Source organism: Dreissena polymorpha, chromosome 5, assembly GCF_020536995.1.
Source record: "Dreissena polymorpha isolate Duluth1 chromosome 5, UMN_Dpol_1.0, whole genome shotgun sequence".
NCBI classification, from domain to species: Eukaryota; Metazoa; Mollusca; class Bivalvia; order Myida; family Dreissenidae; genus Dreissena; species Dreissena polymorpha.
This window is the reverse complement of record NC_068359.1, coordinates 70,317,428-70,327,638: the sequence shown is the minus strand read 5'-3', so window position 1 is coordinate 70,327,638 and position 10,211 is coordinate 70,317,428.

The window sequence follows — 10,211 nt, the reverse complement described above, 5'->3', positions numbered from 1 at the left end:
ACAGCAAGATAAAGAAGAAGACATTTCGTCTTAGGGCATACACCTTGAAGAAATTATCCAGAAAGCCATAAATAGAGGAGAGATACAGGCATGCAGAAAAGAAACAATGTTGAAAACAAGATTCTGGAAACATCTAAGAAACGCAGAACTGAAAAATGCGACGCGATTGTTTTTTGAATCTTCAATCACGTTTGATGAATTAAAAAGAAAAGTTAGAAGAGAAGAACTAGAAATGAAGCTGAACAAAGAACCAGAAATCAAGAAACAAATACATATACAACAATTTTACCCTCATCTTTAACTGCTGGACGACTAAAAAGAACGAATAAAGGCAATGGAAGAAAAACTTAACACCTTATCAGAAGAAAGGCAAAGGCCACCTATTATAGCAGATACCGGAAATAGATTTTACAACAGAGGCGAGTCATACAGAGGCTTGAGAAACACCTCAGTGTTAAGGGGCCGAGGTTGATGCCGCCCGCGAAATAACATATTTTTCCATGGAAATCAAACAAATGAACAGAGAGGTAGTAACACAGAGACAGGTTACCGAAATAGTGACACAAATAAGAAAACTTTAAACTAGATGACGCTCTTATCGCGTGGTTGGATGGGAGTGACAACCAGAACAGACACATAAACCCTGAAACATGGACAAATGAAGATCTAATACAACGCATAATTGGTGATGCAAATTTAGATGAAATCAAATTAAACGGAATACATACTACAGCACTGATTGATAGCGGATCACAAGTAAGCACCATCAATGATGTATATTACGAAGGCATGTCACCAAAGCAAAAATTGTAAACTTTGGATGCGTTTGGTCTTGAATTGACATGTGCAAATGGCAGTACAATATCCTAATCTGGATATATAATTACAGATATTGAAACGGAGTTTACCGATAAGCCAATTCAGACCATTCTGTTTATAGTGCCAGTGAAAGAATATCATGGTACGGCCAATGTTTTGCTCGGAAAGAATGTATTAAGAGAATTGAAATCTGTTGCTAAAATTTCAACAATCAATGATGTATGGGCAGCTGGATTTATGTCTGTTAATACTGATATTGGAATAGCTACCGCTACTTAACCTATAACATTGCATCCTGGTGAAAGTAGAACTGTGACAGGCTTTTACAGGTAACACGGAATTATGGATGAAGCTGTAACCGAGCCAATAAAAGACATACAATGCCATAACGCCATCATTTGCCATAGAGTTGTACGTATCGACACACTTGACAAGACAGCAAGGAATCTGTACGCGTATGTAACGTGACAGCTAGACCTATTAAAATTAAAGCAAAACATACTTTATGTCAGCTAAATGAGGTTAAAGTCTTGCGTGAAGCACCAATATTTCAACCCCTGAATGCAACTGCAAATCCTGTCGCAGCATCTGAAAAAGAAAACAGAAACCAAAATGAGTATATTAAGCAGAAATATGAAGTAGACCTTGATGAATCCGAATTAACAGAAGAACAAAAGACTAAAGTTTACACTTTGTTTGAAAAGTGAGATGCTATATTTCCGAAATCGTGTTTAGATATGGGACACACACAAGCCGTAAAACATAAGATTCAACTCCTGAATGAAGAACCATTCAAGAAACCTTACAGAAGAATCCCACCGGCTCTCTTTAATGAGGTAAGAAAACATCGCAAAGACATGTTGGAAGCTGGTGCAATTCGTGAGTCAACATCACCTTGGTCTTCCAACTGTGTGATAGTAAGAAAGAAAGATGGAAGCATACGGTTTTGCATAGACTTCCGGCGTCTTAATGAGCGAACAAAGAAAGATAGTTACGCCTTACCAAAAGTCGAATACACATTACATCTTTTATCCGGATCGAGATGTTTTTCTAAGTTAGATTTAAAATCTGGGTACTGGCAAGTAGAGGAGTAGAGTAGTAGATGAGTCGGACAAGGAGAAGACAGCGTTCCAGTGTGGCGGGCTTGGATTATTTGAATGCAACGGGCTTCCATTTGACCTCTGCAATGCCCCGGCGACTTTTCAACGACTGATGGAGCGATGTATGGGTGATTTAAACCTTCGTGATTGATTATTTATTTGGATGACATGGGATTTCAAAAAAATAAAACACGTTCGTTTAGGCTAAGTTATCGATTTTAAGATTTGTTAAAGCATTTGTGCTTATTTTCGTTCAATTTTCGTTGAAAGAAAAAAAATCCCATTTTTTTATGGGAAAAAATGGGATTTTTTTCTGATTTTTAGAGATTTATTCATGTAACGTTCAGAAACACTACATTTTAACAAATGATGAACAATTCTCGCGATTTTAATGCGTTGAATCGTGTTTAAAAAAGATTAAAAAATCCCATGGGATTTTTTTTTCTCCCATGGGATTTTTTTCCAATGGAATTTTTTAAGGTATAAGTTTCTAAAACCTATATAATAATAATTAAAAAAAACAATAATAATAACAATAATAATAATAATAATAACAATAATAATAATAATAATAATAATAATAACAATAATAATCGTGCTCAATTGTACTTTTGACTAACATTTTTATTCGAGCCGATCGTCGAGTCCGAATGGTGAGAATGACAGCAATTTACCAGTACAAATAAATCTCACTTGTGTAGAGAACGCTACCGTACTATACAAATAATCTTGATAACAATTAATATCATTTCTCGACTGAAAATGAAAACAGTATGGATATTGATGTCAGCAATATGATAAATATTGACAAAATGAAAAACCTTGACAATAATTCCGTGTCGAATACGCATTGGATTATAGCAATCAAATTCATATAAGCATCGATAAGATAATATGCGAAAATGGGTCTTATGTCATATACGGCCAGCGTAGCTCCATTCCGTATTGTTCGGTATTAAGTCACGTCAAGTTTCGTGGTCGAATTATAGCATGATAATTATTTTCACATTACGCGAATCATATGAGTTTCCCTATATATATTGTATTAAAATTTATGTTACACTATTGTGCGATGATGAAAATTGTTTGGATTTTTCGAAACACGCTTTCCTGATTGTGTTAATATAAGCTATGCATAACCGAATGCGGTTGACGGTTAACACAGATCAAATAGAATGAGATAACCGTTGTATAATGATGGAACGCACAAAATGCAAGTGCGCCCAATATTTATTATTCTATTTGATATACATGTTTACACACATCAGCCATCTTCATATAGTTTCACAGTCTTTTAAAAGACGTCATCATATTCAATGTTGCGTCAACTTCACGAACTAAGAGAATGTTTAGGTGTTTTTTAGTTTTTTATTCCACGTTATACACAGTTGCAGTATTTCATTGTCTGGTGAATACAATTGTTCCTCTCAATATTTATATCACATATGCTGTCGATTTGATTTCATCAGAATAAGTCAGCGAACACTCAGAAAAAAACCCTGAAAACAGTGAAAATTATCCACTATACTATTCATTTTTCGATCATAGACGTTTTTGTTTTAATATTGGGATAAAAACAAAAAACAATCCGTGATTTGATTCTGATTATTGTGAAATGAGAAATAATTATTATTCCAGCCCAAAAAGTACACACCATATTCATAACATAATTGATTTGGTAAACAATAATTCGAGAACATAATAAATATCATGCGAAAAATATAAAATAATGAAACATTTTACATTTTATATCGTTTATATATGTGTATATCTAATTAGTGTGCATAGTGAATGTTTTAAGATTTTTGGTACAAAAAAGGTGTATTATTTTAAAGATTTGCACTAATCTTAATAGATTAAATTCAAATCAATTCAATAAACGATGACAAATTCAATAGTGATACTTCTGGATACTTCTGGATAACACTTTAATCGGCTTAGCAAATCGACTAGGTTAAAATATGTTTCTTTTCTGCAAATACACGTTAATATTTAACCCAACAATACAGTCACCTATAACCTTTTCCAGACGCGGCACGTCTACGGTACATAGTTTACGGTGACACTGTGCATATGATGAAAATGCACTAATTTAACGAAGTACCTGCGCAGGTGTGAAAATAATTACACCAAACATATATCCACGATGGAGACACTATATTATATTAGATTATATAATATTATAGTATATTATAGTATAGAATGGTATGGTATGGTAGGGTAGGGTAGGGTAGGGTAGGGTAGGGTAGGGTAGGGTAGGGTAGGGTAGGGTAGGGTAGGGTAGGTAGAGTAGAGTAGAGTAGAGTAGAGTAGAGTAGAGTAGAGTAGAGTAGAGTAGAGTAGAGTAGAGTAGAGTAGAGTAGAGTAGAGTAGAGTAGAGTAGAGTAGAGCAGAGCAGAGCAGAGCAGAGCAGAGCAGAGCAGAGCATAGCATAGCATAGCATAAAATTGTGCGTACAATTAATTTTGGTGTTTCGTTTTGAGGGCCTATCTGACAGCATATTCACAGAAAAAAGACGATAAAACCTACGTGATATGAAATCATACTCATTGTTTACTTTGCGAAAATTATAATATAATAGATATACAATGTACCACAATTGTATCGTATCGTAACGAAGAGCTTTGATCTTGGTGATCGTGTTGATCGTTGAATTTCATTGACCGCATTGACATGTGTTCGTGCGCGGTTGCAAAACAGCGAGGACATAGAAAAAGCATATTTAAAAACCCATTTTTCTCAATTGGAACGCTCTTAACGGACCTATGTAATCGTAAACGGGTGAAGCATGGACTTTTGTATCGGGAATAGATCACAAACGGGCGCAAAGCAATTTATCTTCACGGATGGACTGACATCGCATCGTACCAAAGTCTAAAAAATTCGTTAAAGAAATTACGACAGTAGAAACATAGCACTTTAGAGAGACCACAATCTGGTTCATTTTATCAATCGTTGCGTCCTTGGCGGACAAAATATTTTGAAAAACAACAAAGCATAAAACAAGAAAACACAAAGTTCTTCAAAGGCGTGTTTCAATCTCAAATACACATTATCGACAGTAGTTCCAGTCAAGGACAATACTTCAGTCAGCACACTAGAGATCAAAATTGATAATATTTATTTTTTTCAGGGATGTCAATTGTTTACAATCTGGAAAATAAAACCGTGAGTCTGACAAAGTAGGTTCCTTACAGGGATGAAAGGGAGATCAGCCGCCCGAGCCGTGGCTAATTGTTTTATTGTAGTCTTCTAGTTGCTATTCCTGGTGAGTACATGCGGAATTTTATGCATGTGCATATGTCATTCTATAAAAAATTGACAATGTAATTAACGTCAAAAATAAATTAAATCGTCGAACCATATCGTATCGGACAATGAATGTCCGAAAACATATTGAGATACGTCTTTTGCACATAAAATGAAATATGCATGTCGTTTGACTTAAGAAAATGAAAACCAGTCACCAGTAATCTAGCAAATGAGCAATATATATATATATATATATATATATATATATATATATATATAGCGTTTACAATGCGCTACTGCAGTGATTTAATTTCTAATCGATCATTTTAATTTTCAAGATGGCGGATATTTGCAATTGTAAGATTTTCGAAAAGTAGCGAAGAGATTTCGTCAGTTAATGTTCATGTCCGTGACGGCAGCTAATTTATCAGAAATCAATTATAAAAGACCAGGGAAAATCGGTGTCAACATCATTTCTTCTCAAATGATCGCGCACTCGAACGAATTTGTCACTACGCCCCAATCCCCTTTAACATTTACATTGATCTCAAAATCGATCCTTGACGGCTCAAATACGATTTCCGGAATAATTTTGACTATTGACACCCCTTAATTATAAAAATGATCTTTCGAATAAAAAAGACACGCTATATTGTAACAAAATACTAACAGTTTAAAATAGTTAAACGTTGTCATTTTATAAAATAATTAAGTCTTATTCGTGATTTCAGCGACTGACATCGGGAGCGACCGGTCGTAGACAAATACACTTTACCGCTACCGTGTACATGTACATGTATATTGAATATCTTGAAAAATAGTAATTTCAAAGCGTGAAATAATATTTAATTTTGAGTATGTTTATTTTTTCATGTTTTTTTTGTATTGCTTAGATGTTAAGTGTTTCTTTGCAAAATACCAGCATCGGAAAATTGCAGAAGAACTAAGGTTAAGACTATCCCAATGAGCTTTTATGAACTCCGGCCGTGGTAAATAAAAAAGTTCTTTCAAAAAGTTCAGTAATACTTGACGTTAATGTTTAAGAAATATTTTGTTGTTGATTCTCATATACATATGGTGCCTGTTATATGCTATTGGATGTTATGTAGATTGTATATATTGCATAAAGCTTACTTACACAAAAAACTAAAACTAAAAGTGCAGCTAAACTTATAGCGGGGATTTCGGTAATTCTACATTCGCCCGCCTAGTACCGAAATCCCCATATTTACGCCTTAAAGGGTCAATAGGTCATCGGTATTAATGGTTTTTGACTTTACATGAATGTTAAGGTGCAAAAAATGATATTAATGTTAATTATTAAGCACTCTTGACAGCATTAAGTTGCCTCTCAGTGGGGATTTCGGTAATTCTACACAAGAACTTAAACGCGCACCGGTACCGAAATCCTGCTGTACAAACCTTCAAGTGTCAACAAAATTATTATAGTGTTTTTTTCATTAGCAACCAGTGACATGTATTATCTCCCATTCGGTTACTTCTTTTGGAAAATAATTAGCGGGGATTTCGGTACTGCTACATTCGTACGCCCAGAGCCGAAATCACCCATGTTTACGCCAATCCCCCATATTACGCCTTAAAGGGTCTATATGTCATTATGTTTGGGTTTTGGCTTTGCATTAATGTTTATTTGCACACAATCATATTAGTGTTAATCATTAAAACACTCTTATCAGAATATTTTTTCCATTATTAAATAGTTTATAAATGTGAAAAATGTGTAAACAAATGTAAAAAAGGTGAAATGTACATTTAAAACATTGGTTACACAAAAGTATATGTAAATATAACATGGCATAGTAATAATAAGTCTTCAGAAAGTATTTTCCAAACAAATCAGATGAAACAAATGATATCGTACTACCTTATTTACAATATGCTATACACTTGTGCAATTTAGTTATCAATGTTTAATCGAAGCATAAATCAGCATATGTTGCCTCTTAGCGGGGATTTCGGTAATTCTTAACAAGCACATAAACCCGCGCCGGTACCGAAATCCCCGCTGTACAAACCTTCAAGTGTAAAAAAATACTGATTTAGGTTTAAATAAAGGGCACAATAGTATTTTTTGCCACCGAAAAGCACTTCCGCGTCAACAAAACGATTGAAATTATGTCAGAAACCCAGCTTTTCATTGTATATATTGCAGTACACCATCGGCCGCCGAGAGCGGAATACTGCGCTTGGCCGCTAAACAATGTGGATTGCATCAAATTAAATGTCAATTTTCGATTTTATTACAAAAATAAACACTGCTATTTTATAAATATGTCAAGCACGTACACTCAACAAAAAAATCGATATATCTTAATGTAATGTAGAAAAGTAAAGCGCTTTATATATAACAATGTTTTATAATGTCTCTCTGGTTGAGTAAAAAAAAACTAAACAAAACCATGTAGAACATATAATATGTTTTCATAATTAAAAAAAAAAATTAATGATGCACGTGATGTTTTATAATTGTTATAAGTTCACGTGTCATTGCACGAGTTAAGGGAGAGATGCGAATTAAATTACACATAATTAAAAACTGATACTATACTGTCAGCTTGATTTATAAATTGTGTTCCATCGCGCCAATATATTCATTGTTCCATGAAATTGTGTATGAAAGCAAAACGATTAAAATTATGTCAGAAATCCTGCTTTTCACATGAAATGATCTTTAACACTTTATTTATTCCAATCAGGTAAATAACAAATACAATAATAGGGGAAATCTATACTGTGTTTTAGCAACCTGTTGTGGTTTTTGCATGACACTGGCAGTATATCATTTTATCTTATATAAATAAGCCACATTTAAGACATGGCTAAAATTAAAATAAGACACATTTGCATCTTTCATTTCTTGAAAAAAAAGAAGCACGCAGTCACATATAAATAAGATACATTGAAGACACAGAAAAAAAAGACACATTTGCATCTTTCACTAAATTTTCTTAAAAAATCATGTGAAACTGAAGAAAAACATTTATTACTGACACATTATTCTAAAAGTCGACTGACAACTTAAGTTCAAAGAGGGATTTACAATTAAATAAGATCCATTTTCGCATGATGCTGGTTGTAGAGCAAGCAATACATTTCTAACTGACACATTATTCTAAAAGTCGACAGGAAACATAAATTCAAAGAGGGAACCACAATTAAATAAGATCAATTTTCGCATGATACTGGTTGTATAGCAAGTAGTCACATATTAATTACAGCTTGCATTAGTTGCAATAATTTTGTTAAGTGCGCGTGCCACTGAACGTTGCGTTAAGCGAGAGTGTTGTCATTTTGTTAGTTTATATTTTGGTATTATGTATGATTATTGCTTGTTTTGAATTTGAAATAAACGCTTTCTGGCAAATAAGCATCGTCTTAATTTTAATACAAATAATGAACATTTGACATACAAAATGTCCAATAACATACCGGCAATAACATTATATATATGTTAATTTCTTTGCATGTTTATACCGAAATTATAACCGACATCGGCAGTTACGGAAATTTTGTGACACACTTTAACACATCAAACATGCATGATAGTTCTTTTTTCATATGATATCCCCCTGGTTGCTTACCGGTGTATTGATGCAGTTGATAACGAGCACCCCGCCGGGACTACAGTAGGGTGCTAATACACACGTGGATCGTGTTCAATACCCGATCCATGCTACAACGTGTAAGAACGGAATTTCGGTAATTCTACCTTTTTAAGAACAGAACAGAACAGAACAGAAGTTTATTACGACTTGTACATAGTACATCGTCAGTATTAACCTTGTAATTATACATACATCAACAGGTCATGTGAATAGGAAGTGATCATACAGTTATAAGTAATATACATTCAATCTAACGTAATGCATGCAAGTAGTTTGAGGAAAAAGAAAGTAGCATTTTTACAAACTATTTATGTGGCAGGGTGGCTATCTAGTTATCAACATTTACGGAAAAAGAAAATAGCATTTTTACAAACTATTTATGTGGCAGGGTGGCTATCTAGTTATCAACATTTACGGAAATATACTAAATTGGAATTTGATTATCTTGCGCATAAAATGTGTATTATTATGTTAATAATAATAGTAATAGTATGACATAACACACATATTTTGCATATATTACATAGTTTCCATAAGGCAGCAAATTAAACAATCAGATACGTCTGTTTTACATCTGTATGTAAAAAAAAGAAAGAAAAAAGTAATACTTTTTTGTATTGAACAAATGTTGGGCATGTAACATATAAAATATGATTCAGTATGCTCACAGTAATACTATTAAGTAACGAATAGCTATCTGATTGATAGGATTACATACATACACAAAAAACAAACAATCACATAAACAATCAAAGAAGCGAACCCGCGGAACAGAAAAAAAATCAGCTGGTCGTATTATGTACAACATTCAATAAGGACTTTCTGGTAAAAAGAGCTTCTTTCACAAAAACCGATAACTTAATAACGTCTTTTTTAGAACATGTTCTCATAAGGCTTAGGAATTTATATACTGATGGTCGCTGGTAATAATATGATTTTATATATTTTTTCCTGATATCGTTATAACAAGGGCAGATAAACATAAAAGTGGTATTCATCTTCTATATCACGTGAGTTACAACAACTGCAATACCTTTCTTCCCTTGCTATGCGATTATTAATGTACCTACCCGTTTGAATTCTTAATGGATGGCATGACATTCTTAATCTACAGAAATAAAATCTGAGGCTTTTAGGTAAGACATCTAAATATTTTTCATACTCGAACGATAATTTAAATTCTTTGTATAATATTAAAACTGGACTTTCAAGTGTTTGAAGCCAGTGTTGTTTAAAGCAATCTATAACTCTACATTTAAATTCAGTTAGAAATGTGTTTGTGTTAACATAGTGACCATTTTCAAACACGTAAGCGAACCCGTAATCGTTGAGCAGCTTTTTCACATTTGATACCCAATTTTTCTTGCCATTAATGCAATCTTTAAGAACCTCATTATAAACAACACTTAGTATA